Below are 25,758 nucleotides of genomic sequence, written 5' to 3' on the forward strand. Positions count from 1 at the left end.
ACTCCAATCCTTGCACCTCAAATTGAAGTGCGAAACCTCATTGGATCTTGCATACCATCTCTGAGTGCGAGTCATTTCCCTTTTACTCTTAAAGCCGCAGAGAACTCTAAGCTGGCCATCTGTTTCAAGTAAACCGTATTCAAGTGGAAAAATAAAGATAAGAGTCAAGGATTTTACCCACTTGAAGTCTGTGTTGGTTGGTAGTAGCCTTGGGATCAGTGTTTTTAGTGGTTCTGCAAGCTCCACTCCCTTGTGGTCTTCAGTGAATTCCTCCACTTCCTTGCAAACATTTTCCATTCCAGCCATGTCCTGGTCAAAGTCTTCCATATCTTCCTCATCACTTGAGTCATAATTAAGAGGTTGAGAAAAGTTGACATCTGCATCATCTTCGTATTTACTTGGGGAAGATTCTTCTGTCTCAAAGAATTCACTTGCGGGTGCAAGTTCATCACTAGGAGGACTTGACTGGTGACTATCATCATCAAGGAAACATGCGTCTTGAGTTACTCTGTGCAGTTCTTCATAAGATATCTGCATTGGAGGCTGTGCAACATCCTCTTTAGCATCAATCGTAACATCCTTGACGGGGTCTTCCATGACTCTGTATTTCCTAGGAAGTTCAGCATCTCCTAAATCTTCAACCAACTCTTCTTCGTCTGCAACTATTATGGCTTTCTCCACTTGTTCCAGTACAAAGTCATGCTCCTTATTGTCCACTGGAGTCTCTAGTGTCTCCTTCATGCTACGTTCTTCATTAGATTCTCCACATGAAGCCATGGGGGTCCCTTGAGTGTCCGAACGTCCGGAAGGTAATTGACTTATTGCTTGCTCCAATTGATGAAGGGTTGCATGAAATTGATCTACTGTTTCCTTGAAATGATCCCTTGACTCTTGCTCCATTTCAATAGCATAACTGGAATCATCTTGCTCTTGGATTGATGGATGTGGGTGTTCTTCCATGGATGGTGGTGATGGAATGGGTGGATCATTATATAGTTGAAAAGGAAGTGCACTAGAGCTTGAGGGTTGATTGTTGAAGGTATTCGGTGGTTCGATTTAGGTGACCAGAGCTTGTATAGTAGAGTTTAAATCGGGAAATACTTTCTCCATGGAGGTTTGGGGTGGATAGGAGGGTTCATTTTGATAAGGATAAGGAGATAGTGTATATTGCGGTGGTGGTTCTATGTATGGTTCATTTGGCTCATAAGGTGGTTGGTATGGTGGATATGGATTAGGGTCATACAGAGGTGTTTGGTGGAAAGGAGCTTGTGAGTATGGTGGTTCAAAATTATATTGAGGAGGAGGGGGTTCATAGGCATATGGTGGGTCTTGTTGGTAGTCAAAAGAGTGCTCACCATAGCCACTGCCTTGATATGCATCACAGAATGGCTGTTGATAGTTCATTTGAGGTGGTTGTTGCCATGAGGGTTGATCAAATCCTTGTGGCTCCTCCCATCTTTGATTGTTCCAACTATGGTGCATGTTGTCATTATAATCTCCTCTTCCTGCAACATAATTATAACCAGACTCATAGCCAAAGGGGTGACAGTTCATAGTAGTGAGAGATAATAAAAACAAAAACTAACAAAAAAGGAAATTTTTTTTTTGAAAAATATTTACAATAACCAATAATAAGGCACACGTTTGCAATTTCCCGGCAACGGCGCCATCTTGATGTTAGGATTTTTGCTAGTAAAGAATTTTATAAAAATAGTCGCATTGTAGATATAGATTCTAAACCAACAGAAATCCCTTCGTGCAAACGTTTTGGTTGTCACAAGTAACAAACCCTTTTGAAATTGATAACCGAGTATTCAAACCTCGGGTCGTCTTCTCAAGGAATTGCAGGGAGGTATGTTCTTATTATTGGTTATGAAAAATTGTGTTTTAGGGTTTTGGATTAAGGTAAAAAGTTAGTTGAATGACAAGTAAAATAAAATAATAATAACTGGAAAATAAACCTTTGGCAAGGTACAAGAACTGGAAGTCCTATCCTTATAAATTGTGATGAGAATTGGATATTAATCCCACTTAGATAACCTTTACTAAACAAAGGAAGGTTAAGTGGACTAATTAATTTGATACCTAAAGTCCTAGTCTTTCCTTTAGAAAGGCTAGAGTTATTGGAACTCAAATTAATTAGCAGCGAAGGGCAACTATGGCATATTATATATAAAATCGATGCCCCAGACATTAGCTTTCCAACGTAACTAGAACTGCGTCGTGTGGACCTCTGTAGCTAAAGTTATAGCCATTAGAGTGCAAAGAGGTCAGGCTGGACAGCTTAACAACTTCTTCAACTTCTTGTATTCCTTCCACTTTTGCATGCTTCCTTTCCATCCTCCAAGGCATTCCTGCCCTATAATATCTGAAAGCACTTAACACATATATCAAGGCATCTAATGGTAATAAGAGAGGATTAATAATAAGCAAATATAAGATCAAAGAAGCATGTTTTCAATCATAGCACAAATTCAGGAAGGAAAATGTAAAACATGCGAATTGTATGAATAAGCGAGTAAAGGGTTGATAAAAACCACTCAATTGAGCATAAGATAAACCATAAAATAGTGGTTTATCAGATTTCCAGTGAAGAAGACCTCAGGGAACATCCACTGGCCATTAAGGAGTACCCCATTGAGGAACCAAAGGAATCTGAGGCACATATAGAGACCATAGAGATTCCATTGAACTTTCTTTTACCATTCATGAGCTTTGATGACTATTCATCTTCTGAAGAAGATGAAGACATTACTGAAGGGCAAGTTGCCCAGTATTTAGGAGCAATCATGAAGCTGAATGCCAAGCTATTTGGTAATGAGACTTGGGAGGATGAACCTCCATTGCTCATTAATGAACTGAATACATGGGTTCAGCAAACTTTACCTCAAAAGAAACAGGATCTTGGTAAATTTTTAATACCCTGTACCATAGGCAACATGACCTTTGAGAAGGCTCTGTGTGACCTAGGGTCAGGTATTAACCTCATGCCACTTTTTGTAATGGAGAAACTAGGAATCTTTGAGGTACAAGCTGCAAGAATCTCACTAGAGATGGCAGACAAATCAATGAAATAGGCTTATGGACTAGTAGAGGACGTGCTAGTGAAGGTTGAATGCCTTTACATCCCTGTCGATTTTATAATCCTAGACATTGGGAAAGATAAGGATGAATCCATCATCCTTGGCAGACCTTTCCTAGCCACAGCAAAAGTTGTGATTGATGTTGATAGAGGAGAGTTGGTCCTTTAATTGAATAAAGACTACCTTGTATTCAAGACTCAAGGTTCTCCTTCTGTACACATGGAGAAGAAGCATGAAAAGCTTCTCTCAATACAGAGTCAAACAAAACCCCCACATTGAAACTCTAAGTTTGGTGTTGGAAGGCCACAACCAAACTCTAAGTTTGGTGTTGAGAGGCCACAACCATGCTCTGATTATCTGTGAGGCTCCATGAGAGCCCACTGTCTAGCTATTGACATTAAAGAAGCGCTTATTGGGAGGCAACCCAATTTTTATTTATCTATGTTAAATTTCCGTTATCCATTATTATTTCATGTTTTCTTTAGGTTGATGATCATGTGGAGACACAAAAACAACTGCAAAAATCAAAGCAAATTTAAAAACAGCATTAGAAACAGCACACCATGGAGGAAAAACTTACTGGCATTTAAACGCTAGTAAGGGTAGCAGCACTACAAAAATTTTTGGTAAAAATGGCTTTTTTTTTTGTATTTACGGCCGTTTGAACTGCCATTATTACCAATAATGATGGTTTCATAAAGTGACGTAATTATGGGCGCTATTCTGGTTATTACGGCGGTTTTCTAAAAACCGCCACAATTCTCTGGTTTAAAACGGCAGTTTTTGAATAGGTTAAAATGACGGTTCAAACCACCGTTATTTCCAGGATTAAAATGGCGGTTTTTGAATAGGTTAAAATGGCAGTTTGAACCGCCATTATTACCTTGACAGAGTGGCGTTTTGGTTGGTTAAAACGGCAGTTCAAACCGTTGTTATTTCCAAGGTTAAAATGGCGGTTTTGGGATAGGTTAAAATGGCAGTTTGAACCGCCATTATTACCCTGACAAAATGGCGTTTTGGTTAGTTAAAACGACATTTTTGAACCGCCATTTTTACCCTGACAGTAGCATTTTGGTTGGTTAAAATGGAATTTTTGAACCGCCATTTTACTCTGGAAATGACATTTTTATCGTTTAAAAAAACAATAAATGCTGGAAAAGAAGCTGCTGGAAGAGACATCACTGGAGGAGAAGTCACAGGAGGAGACATCGCCGAAGGAGACCATCACTGGAGAAGACGTCGCATAAGGAGGTCGTTGCTGGAGGAGACACCGTTGGAGGAGACGTTGCCGGAGGAGACCATTGCTGGAGAAGACGTCGCTGGCAGGAGAAGATCGTCGTTGGAGAGAGTTGTCGTCGGAGGAGAGATCGTGACAGAGGAGATCGCAGTGGCAGAGCTTCAAGATTTCTCTCACACTGGCAGCATTTCAAGTTCAACACAGTAATGAGGGGTTGATTTAGGGTTGAGCATTTTATACACGTTGATAATGGCGTTTAAAACTGCTAGGAGAAAAAAAAATGTCGTTAACAACCAATTAATTACGGCAATAATCATAGACGTCATAATATTCAAATATTATGGCAATATTATAGAACTGACATATTATTAATGCCATTTTATATTTTTTTTTGTAGTGCAGGATGGGCGTTAAATGCCCAGTCTGGCACCATTATGGGCGTTTAACGCCAGAAAGAAGCACCAGACTGGCGTTTAACGCCAGAAACAGGCTACAGCTTGGCGTTAAACGCCAGGAAATGTATAAAAGCTGGCGTTTAACGCCAGAAACAGGCAGCAGTCTGGCGTTAAACACCAGAATTGCACTCTAAGGGTGTTTTTGCATGCCTAAATGGAGCAGGAATGAGAAGTCTTTGACCCCTCAGGATCTGTGGACCCCATAGGATCCCCACCTATCCCACCACTCACCTATCAAATCATATCATCTTCCTTATATTCTCTTCACCAATCACCTCCATCTCTCTTCCCCAAAAAGCTCACCTACCTCACTTTTCAAATTCAAACACTTTTCCCTCCCAAACCCACCCAATTCTATTCGGCCACTCTCCCTCTCTTTCCCTATAAATACCCCTCTTCACTCCTTCATTTTCACACATCACAACCACTCTCCTACCCCCTTGGTCGAACATATCTCTCCCTCCATCTCCTTCATTTTCTTCTTCTTCCTCTTCTTTCTTTCTTCTTTTGCTCGAGGACAAGCAAACCTTTTAAGTTTGGTGTGGTAAAAGCATTGCTTTTTGTTTTTCCATAACCATTTATGGCACCTAAGGCCAGAGAAACCTCTAGACAAAGGAAAGGGAAGGCAAAAGTTTCCACCTCCGAGTCATGGGAGATGGAGAGATTCATCTCAAAGGTCCATCAAGACCAGTTCTATGAAGTTGTGGCCAAGAAAAAGGTGATCCCTATGCAATTCAGCTGGAATTGTCATAGAGGAAGACATCCTCATTGAAGAGGACAAGCCCATCACTAAAAAGAGGATGGAGCAAATAAGAGAGCCCACTTATGGACCTCAACAAGATCATGAGGAAGTCCCCCATCAAGAAACCCTTGAGATGCCTCAAGGGATGCATTTTCCTCCACACAACTATTGGGAGCAACTCAACACCTCTTTGGGATATTCGAGTCCCAATAAGGAGCAACAAAGGCAAGGAAAAGACATTGAGGAGCTCAAGCACTCCATAGGATCTTCAAGAAGGAGAACTAGCCGCCATCACTAAGGTGGACCCGTTCTTTAATTTTCTTGTTCTTATTTTTCTGTTTTTCGATTTTATGCTTTATGTGTTATCTATGTTTATGTCTTCATTACATGATCATTAGTGTCTAGTATTTATGTCTTAAAGCTATGAATAATTCCAGGAATCCTTCACCTCTATTAAATGAAAAATGTGCCTAATTACAAAAGAACAAGAAGTACATGAATTTCAATTTTTATCTTGAAATTAGTTTAATTATTTTGATGTGGTGGCAATACTTTTTGTTCTCTGAATGAATACTTGAACAATGCATATTTTTTATAGTGAAGTTTATGAATGTTAAATTTGTTGGCTCTTGAAAGAATGATGAACAAAGAGAAATGTTATTGATAATCTAAAAAATCATGAAATTGATTCTTGAAGCAAAAAAAGCAGTGAAAAAGAGAAAATAGCGAAAAAAAGGAAAAAAAGAAAAATGGCGAAAAAGAAAAAGAAAGAAAAAAGAAAAAGCAAGCAGAAAAAGCCAATAGCCCTTTAAATCAAAAGGCAAGGGTAAAAAGGATCCAAGGCTTTGAGCATTAATGGATAGGAGGGCTGATAAACCATTATTTTATGATTTATAGTGTTTAATTGTGTGGTTTTATCAAGTCTTTCACCCACTTATTCATATAATTTGCATGTATTTACAATTCCTTCCCAAAATTGTTCTATGATTGAAAACTTGCTTCCTAAAGATCTTTTAATTGTATATTTTTTATTCTCCTTTATACCATTTGATGTCGTGATCTGTGTGTTAAATGTTTTAGGCTTCATAGGGCAGGAATGGCTTAGAGAATGGAGAGGAAGCTTGCAAAAATAGAAGGAACACAAGAAATTGAGGAGATGACCAGCGAGAAGCGACGTGGATGCATGGCTCACGCATCTGTGCGAATTGGAGAAAATCACAGCGGCGCGAACTAGTACCTGACGTGAGCGCGTAAAATGGAATCTGCACGGGTGACGCGAACGCGTGGATGACGCGCACGCGTGGCAAGGAAAAATGCTGGATGACGCGAACGCGTGGACGACGCAGTCGCGTGACGTGCGCGATCTGCAGAATTTACAAGAATCGCTGGCGTGGATTCTGGGCCGCGTTTTAACCCAGTTTCCGGCCCAGAAACGCAGATTAGAGCCAGGAAACATGCAGAGACTAAGGACAACTCTCATTCCACATAATTTTAGTTTTTTGTTTTTTAGATCTGATTTTACTCCTCCTCTAGGTTTTCTTTGTACACATTCATAGTTCTTAGAATTTTGTTTTATTGCTTTTTGGATTGGGATATTGAGAAGAGTTATTACTTCTGCCAAGACTTCATCATTCTAGTTTGTTTTCTTACTTTTCGCATACTCTTTCATATCCTTAATTTGTCCAAAGTTACAATAAGATTATTTTTATAATTTATTAATACAAGAACCATTTTTCATTTTAATTGATCTTTTTTATTATTGTTTATCATGTCTTTCTTTATTTCCCTTTTCAATTTTGTGAAGTTTACATTCATGGTAATTGGGTAGTTCTCTAACTTGATTGAGAGTTGATTAAAAGGAGAACCTTGAGTTGGAATACTCAAGAGATAAATTGTAATTGGGTTTATTGTTGGCTGGCTCTCTAGTCACTAACACTAATCCTTCCCAAGGGAGAGGATTAGAACTTGTAAATAGAAGTAGACTTCCAACTTACTTGACTTTCCTTTACTCAGTAAAGGATAACTAAGTAGAGACAACCTTCAATTATCAATTGATCTAGAGAGAAATCCAACAAGGATAGAACTTTCGATTAATCTTCTCCCGGTCAAGGTTTTTATTTGAGTTACATAAATTCTCTGAGTTAATTTCATGTTTATCAAACTCAAAACATTTTGGAAAACCTCTGATTGATAAAATAGCACATCTTTCTGCAACTCGTTGGGAGACAACTTGGGACTCATACTCCCGGTATTTTTATTCTAATTTTGTGACAACCCTTCTAAATTGATGAGTGAATTTTTGTTGGTTAAGAACTGTACTTGCAACGTATCTCTTACATTAATTTCTTAATCTGCCAATTTTCGCCACGTCAATTTTTGGCGCCGTTGCGAGGGAGTTGCAATAGTGTGCTAATTTATTGATTGGAATTTATTTGCATTTTATTTTATTCTGTCTTTATCACCATGAGCTGTGTGTTTCTTTCGTTGAATGACGCGTTCATTGCCTAATCCGAGCTTAGCCGCTTATGATCCTAAAATTGAAAGAACTATTTCACGTATTAGGCGAGCTCGATGTCGGTTAGTGGTGCATGAAATTGTGATCATCAACAATGGCACCAAAGACTTGGTAGCGCTCTCAAACGTGAATCACACTTTATCACAACTCCGCACAACTAACCAGCAAGTGCACTGGGTCGTCCAAGTAATAAACCTTATGTGAGTAAGGGTCGATCCCACGAAGATTGTTGGTATGAAGCAAGCTATGGTGATCTTGTAAAACTCAGTTAGGCGGATTCAAATAGTTATGGAGTTTTTGAAATTTAATAATAAATAAAACATAAAATAAAGATAGAAATACTTATGTAAATCATTGGTGGGAATTTCAGATAAGTGTATGGAGATACTTCATCCCTGTTGAATCTCTGCAACATACTGCTTTCTTACTTTCAATCCTTCATACTCATTTCCATGGCAAGCTGTATGTAGGGCATCACCATTGTCAATGGCTACTTCCCATCCTCTCAGTGAAAAAGGTCCAAATGCTCTTATCACAGCACGACTAATCATCTGTCTGTTCTCGATCATGTCGGAATAGAATCCATTGATTCTTTTGCGTTTGTCATCACGCCAAACAATCGCGAGTTTGAAGCTCGTCACAGTCATTCAATCCCTGAATCCTACTCGAAATACCACAGACAAGGTTTAGACTTTCTGGATTCTCAAGAATGGCCACCAATAATTCTAGCTTATACCATGAAGATTCTTATCAAGGAATCCAAGAGATATGCGCTCGTTCTAAGGTAGAACGGAAGTGGTTGTCAATCAGGCGTTCATAAGGATGGATGATGATGAGTGTCACGGATTATCACATCCATCAGGTTGAAGTGCAACGGATATCTTAGAACAAGAATAAGCTGAATTGAATAGAAAATAGTAGTAATTGCATTAAAACTCGAGGTACAGCAGAGCTCCACACCCTTAATCTATGGTGTGTAGAAACTCCACCGTTGAAAATACATAAGTGATCAAGGTTCAGACATGGCCGAATACCAGCCCCCAAAGTCTAAGAACTAAACATCCAAAGATGGATGCTAAGATAAAAGATGAAAACCAAGATGTCTAATACAATAGTAAAATGTCCTATTTATACTAGACTAGCTACTAGGGTTTACAGAAATAAGTAATTGATGCAGAAATCCACTTCCGGGTCCCACTTGGCGTGTGCTTGGGCTGAGCTTGAGCTTTACACGTGCAGAGGCTTCTTTTGGAGTTAAACGCCAAGTTGTAACGTGTTTTTGGCGTTTAACTCTGGTTTGTGACGTGTTTCTGGCGTTTGACTCCAGAATGCAGCATGGGACTGGCGTTGAACGCCAGTTTGCGTCGTCTTGATTCGAATAAAGTATAGACTATTATATATTGCTAAAAATCTCTGGATGTCTACTTTCTAATGCCATTGAGAGCACGCCATTTGGAGTTCTGTAACTCCAGAAAATTCATTCGAGTGCAGGGAGGTCAGAATCTAACAGCATCTGCAGTCCTTTTTCAAACTGAATCAGATTTTTGCTCTGGTCCCTCAATTTCAGCCAGAAAATACCTGAAATCATAGAAAAATACACAAACTCATAGTAAAGTCCAGAAATGTGAATTTAGCATAAAAAATAATAAAAACATCCCTAAAAGTAGCTAGATCATACTAAAAGCTACCTAAAAACAATGCCAAAAAGCGTATAAATTATCCGCTCATCACAACACCAAACTTAAATTGTTGCTTGTCCCCAAGCAACTGAAAATTAAATAGGATAAAAAGATGAGAATATACTATAAATCCCAAATTATCAATGAATATTAGTTCTAATTAGATGAGCGGGACTTGTAGCTTTTTGATTCTGAACAGTTTTGGCATCTCACTTTATCCTTTGAAGTTTAGAATGATTGACATCTATAGGAACTCAGAATTCAGATAGTGTTATTAATTCTCCTAGTTAAGTATGTTGATTCTTGAATACAGCTACTTTTATGAGTCTTGGCCGTGGCCCTAAGCACTTTGTTTTCCAGTATTACCACCGGATACATAAATGCCACAGACACATAACTGGGTGAACCTTTTCAGATTGTGACTCAGCTTTGCTAAAGTCCCCAGTTAGAGGTGTCCAGAGCTCTTAAGCACACTCTTTTTCTTTGGATCACAACTTTAACCACTCAGTCTCAAGCTTTTTACTTGGACCTGCATGCCAGAAGCACATGGTTAGGGACAGCTTGATTTAGCCGCTTAGGCCTGGATTTGTTTCCTTGGGCCCTCCTATCCATTGATGCTCAAAGCCTTGGACCCTTTTTTTAACCCTTGCCTTTTGGTTTTAAGGGTTATTAGCTTTTTCTGCTTGCTTTTTCTTTTTCTTTCTCTATTTTTTTGTCATTTTTTTTGCAAGCTTTGTTCACTACTTTTTCTTGCTTCAAAAATCAATTTTATGATTTTTCATATTATCAATAACATTTCTCTTGTTCATCATTCTTTCAGGAGCCAACAATTTTAACATTCATAAACAACAAGATAAAAAATATGCACTATTCAAGCATTCATTCAGAAAACAGAAAGTATTGTCACCACATCAATATAATTAAACTAATTTCCAGGATGAATTCGAAACTCATGTACTTCTTGTTCTTTTGTATTAAAAACATTTTTTATTTAAGAAAGGTGAAGGATTCATGGAATTATTCATAGCCTTAAGACATAGTTACTGAATACTAATGATCATGTAATAAAGACACAAACATAGACAAATATGAAGCATAAAACCGAAAACAGCAAACAAATAAACAAGGAGATTAAGGAATGAGTCCACCTTAGTGTGAGTGGCATCTTCCTCTTGAAGAACCAATGGTGCTCTTGAGCTCCTTTATGTCTCTTCCTTGCCTCTATTGCTTGATCCCTAGTGATTTTGGTGCTCCTATCCTTAGTTGCTCCCAATAATTGTGTGGAGGAAAAGGTATCCCCTGAGGTATCTTAGGGATTTCTTGATGAGGGAATTCCGCATGCTCTTGTTGAGGTCCATGAGTGGGCTCTTTTGATGTGCAGTCAAATGTTCTACTACTGAGCAATGGACCCTTGAGATGAATCTCTCCATCTCCCATGACTTGGAGGTGGAAGCTTTTGTCTTACCTTTCCTCTTTCTAAGGTTTCTCCGGCCTTAGGTGCCATAAATGGTTATGAAAAAACAAAAAGCTATGCTTTTACCACACCAAACTTAGAATGTTGCTCACCCTCGAGCAAAAGAAGAAAGAATAGAAGAAGACGAAGAAGATATGGAGGAGAGGGAGAGATGTTTGTATTTCGGCCATTTAGGGTGGGTTTGGGTGGGAAGGATGGATGGATGTGAGTGGTGAAGAGGTGATGGGGAAGAGAGATTGAGGTGATTGGTGAAGAAGAGATAAGGTGGGTTGACTTAGGTGGAGATCCTGTGGAGTCCACAGATCATGAGGTGATCCTGTAGGGTCCACAGATCCTGAGGTGTCAAGGATTTATCACCCCTGCACCAATTAGGCGTGTAAAATTCCCTCTGCATGCAATCCTAGCGTTTAACACCAGATTGATGCTTGTTTCGGCGTTAAACGCCAGTTCTATGCTTGTTTTGGGCGTTCAACACCAGTCTGTAGCATGTTTCTGGCGTTGAACGCCAGTTCCATGCTTGTTTCTGGCATTTAACGCTAGCTTTCCTAAAAGTGTAATCCTGGCATTTGGACACCAGACTGCTACATGTTTCTGGCGTTCAACGCTAGATTCATGCTCTGTTCTGGCATTGAACGCCGGCCAGATGCTCCTTACTGGCGTTTAAACGCCAGTAAGCTTTTCCTCCAAGGTGTGCTGTTTCTTCTGCTATTTTTTATTCTGTTTTTAATTTTAGCATTTGTTTTGTGACTCCATGTGATCATGAACCTAATAAAACATAAAAGAACAATAAAAATATAAATAAATAAAAATTGGGTTGCCTCTCAATAAGTGCTTCTTTAATGTCAATAGCTTGATAGTGAGCTCTCATGGAGCTTCAAAGGTGATCAGGTCAATGTTGTAGACTCCCAACACCAAACTTAGAGTTTGGATGTGGGGGTTTCTCAACACCAAACTTAGAGTTTGGTACACCAAACTTAGCGTTTAGGTGTGGCCTCCCAATACCAAACTTAGAGTTTGATTGTGGCGGCTCTGTTTGACTCTGTATTGAGAGAAGCTTTTCATGCTTCCTCTCCATGTAGACAGAAGAACACCCTTGGGTCTTAAACACAAGGTAGTCCCCATTCAATTGAAGGACTAATTCTCCTCTGTTAACATCTATCACATCTCCTGCTGTGGCTAGGAAAGGTCTTCCAAGGATGATGCATTCATCCTCCTCCTTCCTAGTGTCTAAGATTATGAAATCAGCAGGGATGTAAAGGCCTTCAACCTTCACTAACATGTCCTCTACCAATCCATAAGCTTATCTTACTGACTTATCTGCCATCTGTAATGAGAATGTGGCAGGCTGTACCTCAATGATCCCCAGCTTCTCCATTACAGAGAGTGGCATAAGATTTATGCCTGACCCTAGGTCACACAGAGCCTTCTCAAAGTTCATAGTGCCTATGGTACAGGGTATTAAGAATTTACCAGGATCTTGTCTCTTTTGAGGTAAAGTTTGCTGAACCCATGTATCTAGTTCACTAATGAGCAAGGGAGGTTCACCTTCCCAAGTCTCATTACCAAACAACTTGGCATTCAGCTTCATGATGGCTCCTAGATATTGAGCAACTTGCTCTCTAGTTACATCTTCATCCTCTTCAGAGGAAGAATAGTTTTCAGAGCTCATGAATGGCAGAAGAAGGTTTAAAGGAATCTCTATGGTCTCTATATGAGCCTCAGATTCCTTTAGGTCCTCAATAGAGAACTCCTTCTTGTCTGGAAGATGTCTCATGAGGTATTCCTCATTGGGATTCATGTCCTCCCTTTCCTCTCTAGGTTCGGCCATGTTAATTATGTCAACGGCCTTGCACTCTCTTTTTGGATTCTCTTCAGTATTGCTTGGGAGAGTACTAGGAGGAGTTTCAGTGATTTTCTTACTCAGCTGGCCCACTTGTGCCTCCAGATTTCTGATGGAGGACATTGTTTCACCCATGAAACTTAAAGTGGCCTTACACAGATCAGAGACTATGTTTGCTAAGCTAGAAGTGCTCTGCTCAGAATTCTCTATCTGTTGCTGAGAAGATGATGGAAAAGGCTTGCTATTGCTGAGCCTGTTTCTTCCACCATTATTAAAGCCTTGTTGAGGCTTTTGTTGATCCTTCCATGAGAAATTCGGATGATTTCTCCATGAGAAATTATAGGTGTTTCCATAAGGTTCACCCATGAAATTTACCTCTGCCATTGCAGGGTTCTCATGATCATAAGCTTCTTCTTCAGAAGATGCCTCTTTAGTACTGTTGAATGCATTTTGCCATCCATTCAGACTTTGAGAAATCATGTTAACTTGCTGAGTCAAAATTTTTGTTCTGAGCCAATATGGCATTCAGAGCATCAATTTCAAGAACTCACTTCCTCTGAGGCGTCCCATTATTCACGGAATTCCTCTCAGAAGTGTACATGAACTGGTTATTTGCAACTATGTCAATGAGTTATTGAGCTTCTGCAGGCGTTTTCTTTAGGTGAATGGATCCACCTGCAGAATGGTCCAGTGACATTTTAGAGAACTAAGATAGACCATAATAGAATATATCCAAAATGGTCCACTCTGAAAGCATGTCAGAAGGACACCTTTTGGTCATCTGCTTGTATCTTTCCCAAGCTTCATAGAGGGATTCACCATCTTTTTGTTTGAAGGTCTGAACATCCACTCTAAGCTTGCTCAGCTTTTGAAGAGGAAAGAACTTAGCCAAGAAGGCCATGACCAGCTTATCCCAAGAGTCCAGGCTATCTTTAGGTTGTTAATCCAACCATGTTCTAGCTCTGTCTCTTACAGCAAAAGGGAAAAGCATGAGCCTGTAGACTTCAGGATCTACTCCATTAGTCTTAACAGTCTCACAGATCTGTAGGAGTTCAGTTAAAAACTGATAGGGATCTTCTGATGGAAGTCCATGGAACTTGCAGTTTTGTTGCATTAGAGCAACTAGTTGAGGCTTCAGCTCAAAATTGTTTGCTCCAATGGCAGGGATTGAGATGCTTCTTCCATCAAACTTGGAAGTAGGTGTAGTATAGTCACCAAGCATCCTCCTTGCATTATTGTTGTTGGGTTCGGCTGCCATATCCTTTTCTTGTTCGAAAATTTCAGTAAGGTTGTCTCTGGATTGTTGTATTTTAGCTTCTCTCAGTTTCCTCTTTAGAGTCCTTTCAGGTTCAGGATTAGCTTCAACAAGAATGCCTTTTTCCTTGTTCTTGCTCATATGAAAAAGAAGAGAACAGAAAAGGAAGAGGAATCCTCTATGTCACAGTATAGAGATTCCTTTATGTTAGTAGAAGAAGAAAGGAATAGAAGAAGGAAAAGAGTTAAGAATCCAAACACAAGGGGGAAGATAGATTCGAATTCTTGAGATGAAGAAAATAGTGTTAGTAATTAAATAATTAAATAGAAGAAGAAGAGAGAGAGAAGTTTTTGAAAAAATTAATTTTGAAAAAAGGTTAGTGATTTTCGAAAATTAAAGGAAGAAATAAAATTAAAATTAAAATTTGAAACAATTAGTTAATTAAAAGAATTTTGAAAAAGAGGGAGGTAATTTTCGAAAATTAGAGAAAGGGAAGTAGTTAGGTGGTTTTGAAAAAGATAAGAAACAAACAAAAAGTCAATTTGTTAGTTGAAAAAGATATAAAAATCAATTTTAAAAAGATAAGAAATTAGAAAAGATATTTTGAAATTGATTTGGAAAAAGATATGATTTGAAAAAAAGATATTTTTAGAAGATATGATTGAAAATGATATTTTGAAAAAGATTTAATTTCAAAATTTAAAATTGATTACTTGACTAACAAGAAACTAAAAGATATGATTCCAGAATTTAAAGATTGAACCTTTCTTAACAAGAAAGTAACAAACTTCAAATTTTTGAATCAATCACATTAATTGTTAGTAAAGTTTTCGAAATTTTGAAATAAAGATAAGAAAAAGATTTTGAAAATAAATTTTAAAGATTTTCAAAAATAATAAAAAATGAAAAAGATTTGATTTTTGAAAAAGATTTTGAAAAGATAGGATTTTAAAAATTGAAAATTTGACTTGACTTATAAGCAATAGCTAAGTTTTTAAAAATTTTTGACTAAGTCAACTCAAATTTTCGAAAATTATGAGCAAAATAAGGAAAAGATATTTTTTTGAATTTTGAATTTTTAATGATGAGAGAGAAAAACATGAAAATGACTCACAACATGAAAATTATGAATCATAACACATGATGCATGCAAGAACACTATGAATGTCAAGATGAACACCAAGAACACTTTGAAGATCAAGATGAACATCAAGACTTATTTTTGAAAAATTTTCAAGAAAAGAAAAACATGCAAGACAACAAACTTTGAAATTTTTAATGTTTAGACACTATGGATTAAAAAAGGCATATGAGAAACAATAAAAAGCACAAAACAAGAAAATATCAAGATCAAACAAGAAGACTTACCAAGAACAACTTGAAGATCATGAAGAACACATGCATGAATTTTCGAAAATTGCAAGAAAAAGGGAAACATGCAATTGACACCAAACTTAAAACATGACATAAGACTCAAACAAGAAACACAAAATATTTTGGGTTTTTATAATTTTATTAATTTTTTGTATTTTATTTTATTTTTTTCGAAAACATATAGGAAAAATAAAATAAGAAATTCAAAATTTTTAATAAGAATTCGAGGAATCTTTGCAATGTTAGTCTAAAGCTTCGGTCCAGGAATTAGACATGGCTTAATAGCCAGCCAAGCTTTTTGTGAAAACTTCTGTCCAAAACACTAGACATGGCCAATGGCCAGCCAAGCTTTAGCATACAAATCAGACATACAACAGCTGATACTTCATCCAACTTCATATACTGATAAGGGGAAGCCTCAATCCAACTAAGTTAGACATGGCTTTACAGCCAGCCAAGCTTTAACATGCTTCATGAAACACTAGAATTCATTCTTAAAAATTTAGAATAATTTTTCGAAAACAGAAGTAAAAAAAATTTTTGAATGATTTTTGAAAAATTTTTGAAAATAAAACATAAAGAAAATTACCTAATCTGAGCAACAAGATGAACCGTCAGTTGTCCAAACTCGAACAATCCCCGGCAACGGCGCCAAAAACTTGGTGCACGAAATTGTGATCATCAACAATGGCGCCAAAAACTTGGTAGCGCTCTCAAACGTGAATCACACTTTGTCACAACTCCGCACAACTAACCAGCAAGTGCACTGGGTCGTCCAAGTAATAAACCTTACGTGAGTAAGGGTCGATCCCACGAAGATTGTTGGTATGAAGCAAGCTATGGTCATCTTGTAAATATCAGTTAGGCGGATTCAAATAGTTATAAAGGTTTCGAAATTAATAATAAATAAAGCATAAAATAAAATAGAAATACTTATGTAATTCAATGGTGGAAATTTCAGATAAGTGCATAGAGATGCTTGTTCCTGTTGAATCTCTGCTTTCCTACTGCTTTCATCTAATTCTTCATATTCCTTTCCATGGCAAGCTGTATGTAGGGCATCACCGTTGTCAATGGCTACTTCCCATCCTCTCAGTGAAAAAGCTCCAAATGCTCTTGTCACAGTACGCTAATCATCTGTCGGTTCTCGATCATGTCGGAATAGAATCCAATGATTCTTTTGCGTTTGTCATCATGCCCAACAATCGCGAGTTTGAAGCTCGTCACAGCCATTCAATCCTTGAATCCTACTCGGAATACCACAAGCAAGGTTTAGACTTTTCGGATCCTCAAGAGTGGCCGCCAAAGTGTTCTAGCTTATACCACGAGGATTCTAATTAAGGAATCTAAGAGATACTCGCTCGTTCTAAGGTAGAACAGAAGTGGTTGTCAGTCACACGTTCATAGGTGAGAATGATGATGAGTGTCACGGATCATCACATCCATCAGGTTGAAATGCAACGAATATCTTAGAACAAAAATAAGCTGAATTGAATAGAAAATAGTAGTAATTGCATTAAAACTTGAGGTACAGCAGAGTTCCACACCCATAATCTATGGTGTGTAAAAACTCCACTGTTGAAAATACATAAGTGATCAAGGTTCAGGCATGGCCGAATGGCCAGCCCCCAAAGTCTAAGAACTAAACGTCCAAAGATGGATGCTAAGATAAAAGACGAAAACCAAGATGTCTAATACAATAGTAAAATGTCCTATTTATACTAGACTAGCTACTAGGGTTTATAGAAATAAGTAATTGATGCAGAAATCCACTTCTGGGGCCCACTTGGTGTGTGCTTGGGCTAAGCTTGGGCTTTACACGTGCAGAGGCTTCTTTTGGAGTTAAACGCCAAGTTGTAATGTGTTTTTGGTGTTTAACTCTGGTTTGTGACGTGTTTCTGGCGTTTGACTCCATAATGCAGCATGAGACTGGCGTCGAATGCCAGTTTGCATCATCTAATCTCGAACAAAGTATGGAGTATTATTAATTGCTGAAAAGCTCTGGATGTCTACTTTCCAACGCTGTTGAGAGCGCACCATTTGGAGTTCTGTAGCTCCAGAAAATCCATTTCGAGTGCAGGGAGGTCAGAATCCAACAACATCAGCAGTCCTTTTTCAGCCTGTATCAGATTTTTGCTCAGGTCCCTCAATTTCAGCTAGAAAATATCTAAAATCATAGAAAAACACACAAACTAATAGTAAAGTCTAGAAATGTGAATTTAGCATAAAAACTAATAAAAACACCCCTAAAAGTAGCTAGATCCTACTAAAAACTACCTAAAAACAATGCCAAAAAGTGGATAAATTATCCGCTCATCACAACAATGGTGATCAACTTGGTATGCACGTTTATAACTCAGCACTTTCTTCACAACTTCGCACAACTAAACAGCAAGTGCACTGGGTCGTCCAAGTAATAAACCTTACGTGAGTAAGGGTCGATCCCACGGAGATTGTTGGTATGAAGCAAGCTATGGTCATCTTGTAAATCTCAGTTAGGCGGATTTAAATGATATTAAAGGTTTCAAAATTAATAATAAATAAAGCAGAAAATAAAATAGAGATACTTATGTAATTTAATGATGGAAATTTCTGATAAGTGCATAGAGATTCTTGTTCCTGTTGAATCTCTGCTTTCCTACTGCTTTCATCCAATTCTTCATACTCCTTTCCATGGCAAGCTATATGTAGGGCATCACCGTTGTCAATGGCTACTTTCCATCCTCTCAGTGAAAAAGGTCCAAATGCTCTTGTCACAGCACGACTAATCGTCTGTCGGTTCTCGATCATGTCGGAATAGAATCTATTGATTCTTTTGCGTTTGTCATCACGCACAACAATCGCGAGTTTGAAGCTCGTCACAGCCATTCAATCCCTGAATCCTACTCGGAATACCACAGACAAGGTTTAGACTTTCCAGATCCTCAAGAGTGGCCACCAAAGGGTTCTAGCTTATACCACGAGGATTCTGATTAAGGAATCCAAGAGATATTCGCTCGTTTTAAGGTAGAACGGAAGTGGTTATCAGTCACGCATTCATAGGTGAAAATGATGATGAGTGTCACGGATCATCACATCCATCAGGTTAAAGTGCAACGAATATGTTAGAACAAGAATAAGCTGAATTGAATATAAAATAGTAGTAATTGCATTAAAACTCGAGGTACAACAGAGCTCCACACCCTTAATCTATGATGTGTAGAAACTCCACTGTTGAAAATACATAAGTGATCAAGGTTCAGGCATGGCCGAATGGCCAGCCCCCAAAGTCTAAGAACTAAACGTCCAAAGATGGATGCTAAGATAAAAGACGAAACCAAGATGTCTAATACAATAGTAAAATATCCTATTTATACTAGACTAGCTACTAGGGTTTACAGAAATAAGTAATTAATGCAAAAATCCACTTCTGGGTCCCACTTAGTGTGTGTTTAGGCTGAGCTTGAGCTTTACACATGCAGAGGCTTCTCTTGGAGTTAAACGCCAAGTTGTAACATATTTTTGGCGTTTAACTCTGGTTTATGACGTGTTTCTGGCGTTTGACTCCAGAATGCAGCATGGAACTGGCGTTGAACGCCAGTTTGCATCATCTTGATTCGAATAAAGTATAGACTATTATATATTGCTGAAAAGCTCTGGAAGTCTACATTCCATCGCCATTGAGAGCGCGCCATTTGGAGTTATGTATCTCCAGAAAATCTATTTCGAGTGCATGGAGGTCAGAATCCAACAACATCAGCAGTCCTTTTTCAGCCTGAATCAGATTTTTGCTCAGGTCCCTCAATTTTAGCCAGAAAATACCTGAAATCATAGAAAAACACACAAACTCATAGTAAAGTCTAGAAATGTGAATTTAGCATAAAAACTAATAAAAACATCCCTAAAAGTAGCTAGATCCTACTAAAAACTACCTAAAAACAATGCCAAAAAGCGTATAAATTATCCGCTCATCACAACACCAAACTTAAATTGTTACTTGTCCCCAAGCAATTGAAAATCAAATAGGATAAAAAGAACAGAATATACCATAACTCCCAAATTATCAATGAACATTATTTTTAATTAGATGAGCAGGACTTGTAGCTTTTTGCTTCTGAATAATTTTGGCATCTCACTTTTTTCTTTGAAGTTCAGAATGATTGGCTTCTATAGGAACTCAGAGTTCAGATAGTGTTAATTGATTCTCCAAGTTAAGTATGTTGGTTCTTTAACACAGCTACTTTTATGAGTCTTGGTCGTGGCCCTAAGCACTTTGTTTTCCGGTATTACCACCGGATACATAAATGCCACAGACACATGACTAGGTGAACCTTTTCAGATTGTGACTCAGCTTTGCTAAAGTCCCCAGCTAGAGGTGTCCAGAGCTCTTAAGCACACTCTTTTTGCTTTGGATCACGACTTTAACCACTCAGTCTCAAGCTTTTCACTTGGACCTACATGCCACAAGCACATGGTTAGGGACAGCTTGATTTAGCTGCTTAGGCCTGGATTTATTTCCTTGGGCCCTCTTATCCATTGATGCTCAAAGCCTTAGATCCTTTTTACCCTTGCCTTTTGGTTTTAAGGGCTATTGGCTTTTTCTGCTTGCTTTTTCTTTTTCTTTCTCTATTTTTTTCCGCAAGCTTTGTTCTTCACTGCTTTTTCTTGCTTCAAGAATCAATTTTATGATTTTCCAGATTATCAATAACATTTTTCTTGTTCATCATTCTTTCAAGAGCCAACAATTTTAACATTCATAAACAACAAGATAAAAAATATGCACTGTTCAGGCATTCATTCAGAAAACAAAAAGTATTGTCACCACATCAATATAATTAAACTAATTTCAAGGATAAATTCGAAACTCATGTACTTCTTGTTCTTTTGTTTTAAAAACATTTTTCATTTAAGAGAGGTGAAGGATTCGTGGAATTATTCATAGCCTTAAGACATAGTTACTAAATACTAATGATCATGTAATAAAGACACAAACATAGACAAACATGAAGCATAAAACCGAAAACAGCAAATAAATAGACAAGGAAATTAAGGAATGAGTCCACCTTAGTGTGGGTGGCGTCTTCCTCTTGAAGAACCAATGGTGCTCTTGAGCTCCTTTATGTCTCTTCCTTGCCTCTGTTGCTTGATCCCTAGTGATTTTGGTGCTCCTATCCTTAGTTGCTCCCAATAATTGTGTGGAGGAAAATGTATCCCCTGAGGTATTGATAAACCACTATTTTATAGTTTATATTGTGTTTAATTGTGTGGTTTTGTCGTGATCCTTACCCACTTATTCATCAATTTAGCATGCATTTAGATTTCCTTCCTGAATTTATTACATGTTTGAAAATTGCTTCCCAGAGACTTTAATTATTTAATTTTAATTCTCCTTTATTCCATTCGATGTTGTAATCTGTGTGTCAAGCGTTTCAGGCTTTATAGGGCATGCATGAGACGGAGATTGGAGAGGAAGCTAGCAAAAATGGAAGGAACACAAGAGTTTGAGGAGATAACCAGCGAAAAGTGACGCGGTCGCATGGCTCACGCGACCGCGCGAAGGAGCGCAAATCGCAGTGACGCGGCCGCATGGCTTGCGCGGCCGCGCGGATTGGAAAGCACAAGCAACGCGGTAGCGTGGACGACGCGAACGCGTGAAGAGGAAAAGCGCCAGCGACGCATCCGCATGGACGATGCGATCGCGTGACATGCGCGATCTGCATAAACTGTAGAATCTGAAACCAGCGATTTTGGACCCTATTTCGGCCCAGTTTTCGGCCCGGAACAGCAGACCAGAGTCAGAGAATATGAAGAAACAATAGAGAAAACATTCATTAAGTAGTTTAGATCTAGTTTTTCACTCTTTTAGGTTTTTTTTTTCTCTCTAGTTTTAAGAATTTTAATTTTCAATTGATCTTAGCATTGGAACATTGAGAAGAGTTATTTTCCTCATCAAGACTTCATCACTCTAGTTTGTTCTCTTAACTTGGTTTTATTCTTCCATGTTCTTTGTTATGTTCAATTTTGTCATTCAGATATTTTTATGATTAATTAATGCAAGGATTATTTCTTTTTAATTTAAATTTCATTCCAATAATCATGTCTTCTTTTAATTCCCTTTCATGTGCCATGGATTCTTTATTTACAATGCGTGAGTAGTTTCATTACTTGATGGGGAGTTGATTAAAAGGAACTCTTGAGTTGGAAGGATTGAAAGAAAAATTTGTAATTGGGTTGAATGTTGGGTTGCTATCCTGTCACTGACGCCAATCCCTTTGAACTAAGTGGGTTGCAACTTGTGAACAGATCTGGCATTTCCACTTGTTTGACTTTCTCTTACCTAGTAAGGGATAACCAAATAGAACAACTATTAATTATAAATTAATCTTACAATCACACCATCAATGATAGAGATTCTAACCAATCAATTCCCAGTCAAGGCCTCTTATTTTTATTATTTAAAATTCCTCAATTTAAATCCCAATTTACTTAGCTCAACTCTTTTTGGAATATCTGATTAATAAAACAACACATTTTTCTGCAACTCGTTGGGAGACGACCTGGGACTTAAAACTCCTAGTAATTTTAATTTAAACCTTCAGTGACATATTTCTAAATTGATAGGTAGATTTTCGGTGAGTTAAGAACTATACTTGCAACGCAACCATTTTAATAAATTTTTAATTCACCAGCTTCTGCACTCTATCAATTTTTGGCGGCGTTGCCGGGGAGTTGCAATAGAGTGCTTATTTTATTAATTAGAATTTATTTATTTGCATTTTCTTTAATTTTGCTACTATGAGCTGCGTGTTTCTTCTGTCAAATGACATGTTCACTTCCTGATCCGCGCTTGCTAATATTCGATCCTGAAATTGAAAGAACAATTTCACGAATAAGGCGAGAACAACGTAGGTTAGTCCGCTCTGAAGGCGGATCCGAAAGTGAATCTGAGGAAGAAACCAGCCCCCGTTCTACTGATTCGGTTGTTTTACGTGCAGAAAACATGGCAGCTAGAAGAATTACCATTCAGGAGGAAGGAGCTCCTGATTTTACACTGCAACCGTTTCAAGCGCATCATACAGCGGTAGCTACGGATTTTGAAATAAAGACCGCACTGCTAAATTTGATGCCGAAGTTTCATGGCCTACCTGCTCAAGAGCCTATCAAGCACTTGAGAGATTTCCAGGCAGCCTGTTCTACTGTCAGGCGTGATGGCGCTGATGAAACTTCAATTCTGCTGAAAGCTTTTCCGTTCTCTCTTGAGGGAAAAGCAAGAGAGTGGTACTACACTCAACCTCTAGCAAACGTATCCAACTGTGATACACTCAGAAAGGAGTTCCTGGAGAAATTCTTCCCATCTGAAGTTACTGATAAACTGAGGAAGGATATCTCTACAATTGTTCAGGATGACAATGAGACTCTCTTTGAATACTGGGAGCGCTTCAATAATCTTCTGGAAGCATGCCCCCACCACATGATTGACAAGATCGTGCTACTCAGCTATGTCACACAAGGTATGAGACCCCAAGATAAGACCACATTGGAAAGTGCCAGCAATGGGTCTATGAAGAAGTACAAGACCACTGATGAAGCTTGGCAATTGATCAGTGATTTAGCTGAATCTACTCGGAACCACAGACAGAAGCAAGGCCGTTCAAGGGCCGTTGCAGAAGTATCTTCTGGCATAGAGACTGTTGCTCTAAATCGAAGCATCTGTGAAATGACCAACCTGCTGAAGCAAATGTAGTTAAATCAACAAGCTCAGCAAACTCAACCGCAGAAAAACCAACAACTAGTTCCACAAAGAATTTGCAGAATTTATGCTGATTACAGCCATTACACTGATGAATGCCCGCAGCTCCAACAAGAAGACAACATGGTGGCATCCACTCACAACTTCTATGACCGCCCCAACCAAGGGTACAATCAAAGTGGAAATAATAACCATGGATGGAAGGACAATTCAAACCAGAATTGGAGGGATAACAATAATAGGGGAGGCAGAGATAATCAGGGAAATCAGAGGTGGAATGATTACAACAACAGGCAGCAAAATCAACCATACCGAGCACCTCACCTGAGGCAAAACCAAGGACCACCGAACAATCAGCAGCAAACCTCTCAATTTACTCATTCTTCTGTATCTTCTAATGAAGAATTATTACAAGCTTTTGAGAAAAGACAACTGGCCATGGAAAATACCATCGTGAACAGTATTAATGCCAGTCTGAATGGTTTCATCTCTACTCTACAAGCTTTTATGACACAACTTGGTTCAGCATAAAATTCCAGTAACCAACCTTCAAGCACCACTGGAATCCCCTCTCAACCATTACCCAATCCAAAGGGAGGAATTAATGCCATCACCCTGAGGTCCGGAACCACACTGCAGGAGAGGAATCAGGAGGAACCAAGCTCACCAGAATACGCCTCAGCTGAAGAGGTGGTAGAAATCGAAGATGTTGAAGAGGAAGAGGATATACAGGACATAGCCGAATAAGAGATAGCTCAACCACAGGAAGAGGCACAAAAAGGTGCAGGCACCACAGAAAATACTACTCCCATTCCATTTCCACAACTTGCAAGGAAGCCTAGGAAGCAGCTAGAACCTGATCCTAAAATGGTAGAGATATTCAAAAAGATTGAGGTAATTGTTCCCCTTTTTGATGTTATTCAGCAGGTACCTAAATATGCAAAGTTTCTAAAAGATTTATGTATCCATAAAGATAAAATTAATGAATTAGAAACTATTCCTTTAGGTAGTTCTATATCTGCTTTAATGGGAGGATTACCTGAAAAATGTAGTGATCCAGGTCCTTGCATAGTTAGTTGTACTATTGGTGGTGTAGTAATTTATGATTGCATGTGTGATTTAGGAGCATGTGTCAGTATAATGCCTTTGTCTATATATGATGTTTTAAGGCTCCCTCCCTTAAAAAGGTCGGCAGCTCATTTTGTGTTAGCAGATAAAAGCATTTTTACAGTTGCTGGAGTAGCTGAAGATGTTTTGGTGAACATTAAAGGGCTCACATTTCCTACTGATTTTTATATCTTGGAGATGTCCCATAATGATTCAGATAAGCCATCATCAATCCTACTTGGAAGACCATTCCTGAAGACATCAAAATTCAAATTGGATGCTTTTTCAGGGACATACTCCTTTGAAATAGATGGCCACATAGTAATCTTCAATCTGAATGGAGTCATTGACAACCCCCCAGAAGATCGTTCTATCTTCCAGTGTGATGTCATAGACGAAAGTGTGGCTGAAGTTCAAAAGGAAGAGTTTGAAGAGAGGCACACTGGACAAGGTCCAAGTGTGGGGACCCTCTTAACTGACAATGAGGACACTTCGCCATTTTCACAAGCCCCAGATAACCCAGAGCCTGTCCATGATCAAAAGTTAGAATTGAAACCTCTCCCTCCACATCTCAAATATGCTTACCTTGAGTATGAGCAGAAGCTTCCGGTTATTATTGCAAGAGAACTGACTTCTCAACAAGAAGAACAACTACTTGATGTGTTGAGGAAGCATAAGAAGGCAATAGGGTAGAGTTTGGCAGACATAGTGGGAATCAACCCTCAAATATGCGAGCACAGAATATTTTTAGAAGAGGGAGCAAGACCTGTTCGTCAACCACAAAGAAGATTGAATCCTACCATCTTGGAAGTTGTCAAAAAGGAAGTGAGCAGACTATTGGAGGCCGGTATCATATATCCCATTTCAGACAGTGAATGGGTAAGCCCAGTGCAAGTGGTGCCCAAGAAGTCCAGAGTCACTACAGTGAAAAATGAGCATGGAGAGCTCATAGCAACTAGAGTTCAGAGTGCTTGGAGAGTCTGCATTGATTACAGGTGTCTCAACCAAGCTACTCGTAAGGATTACTATCCACTTCCATTCATTGATCAAATGTTGGATCGCCTGTCAGGTAAATCACATTATTGCTTTTTAGATGGTTACACAGGTTATTTCCAGATTCATATAGCTCCTGAGGATCAGGAAAAGACTACTTTTACATGTCCTTTTGGAACCTATGCTTATAAAAGAATGCCCTTTGGCTTGTGCAATGCACCAGCTACTTTCCAAAGGTGCATGATGAGTCTTTTCTCTAATCTTATTGAGGACTG

At 38.5% G+C, this 25,758-nt stretch overlaps 2 non-coding genes across 2 annotated transcripts; one reads left to right on the top strand and one right to left on the bottom strand.

The window, feature by feature from the left end:
- Nucleotides 1-13,776: 13,776 nt before the first annotated feature.
- Nucleotides 13,777-13,884, top strand: LOC112792834 (small nucleolar RNA R71). The gene has a single exon (XR_003197557.1). It is a non-coding gene; the product is annotated as a small nucleolar RNA R71 (small nucleolar RNA).
- A 9,118-nt stretch (nucleotides 13,885-23,002) lies between these two features.
- LOC112792934 (small nucleolar RNA R71) lies at nucleotides 23,003-23,110 on the bottom strand. Its single transcript, XR_003197651.1, has one exon. It is a non-coding gene; the product is annotated as a small nucleolar RNA R71 (small nucleolar RNA).
- Nucleotides 23,111-25,758: the final 2,648 nt, after the last annotated feature.

Source organism: Arachis hypogaea, chromosome 3 (assembly GCF_003086295.3).
Source record: "Arachis hypogaea cultivar Tifrunner chromosome 3, arahy.Tifrunner.gnm2.J5K5, whole genome shotgun sequence".
Taxonomy (NCBI): domain Eukaryota; kingdom Viridiplantae; phylum Streptophyta; class Magnoliopsida; order Fabales; family Fabaceae; genus Arachis; species Arachis hypogaea.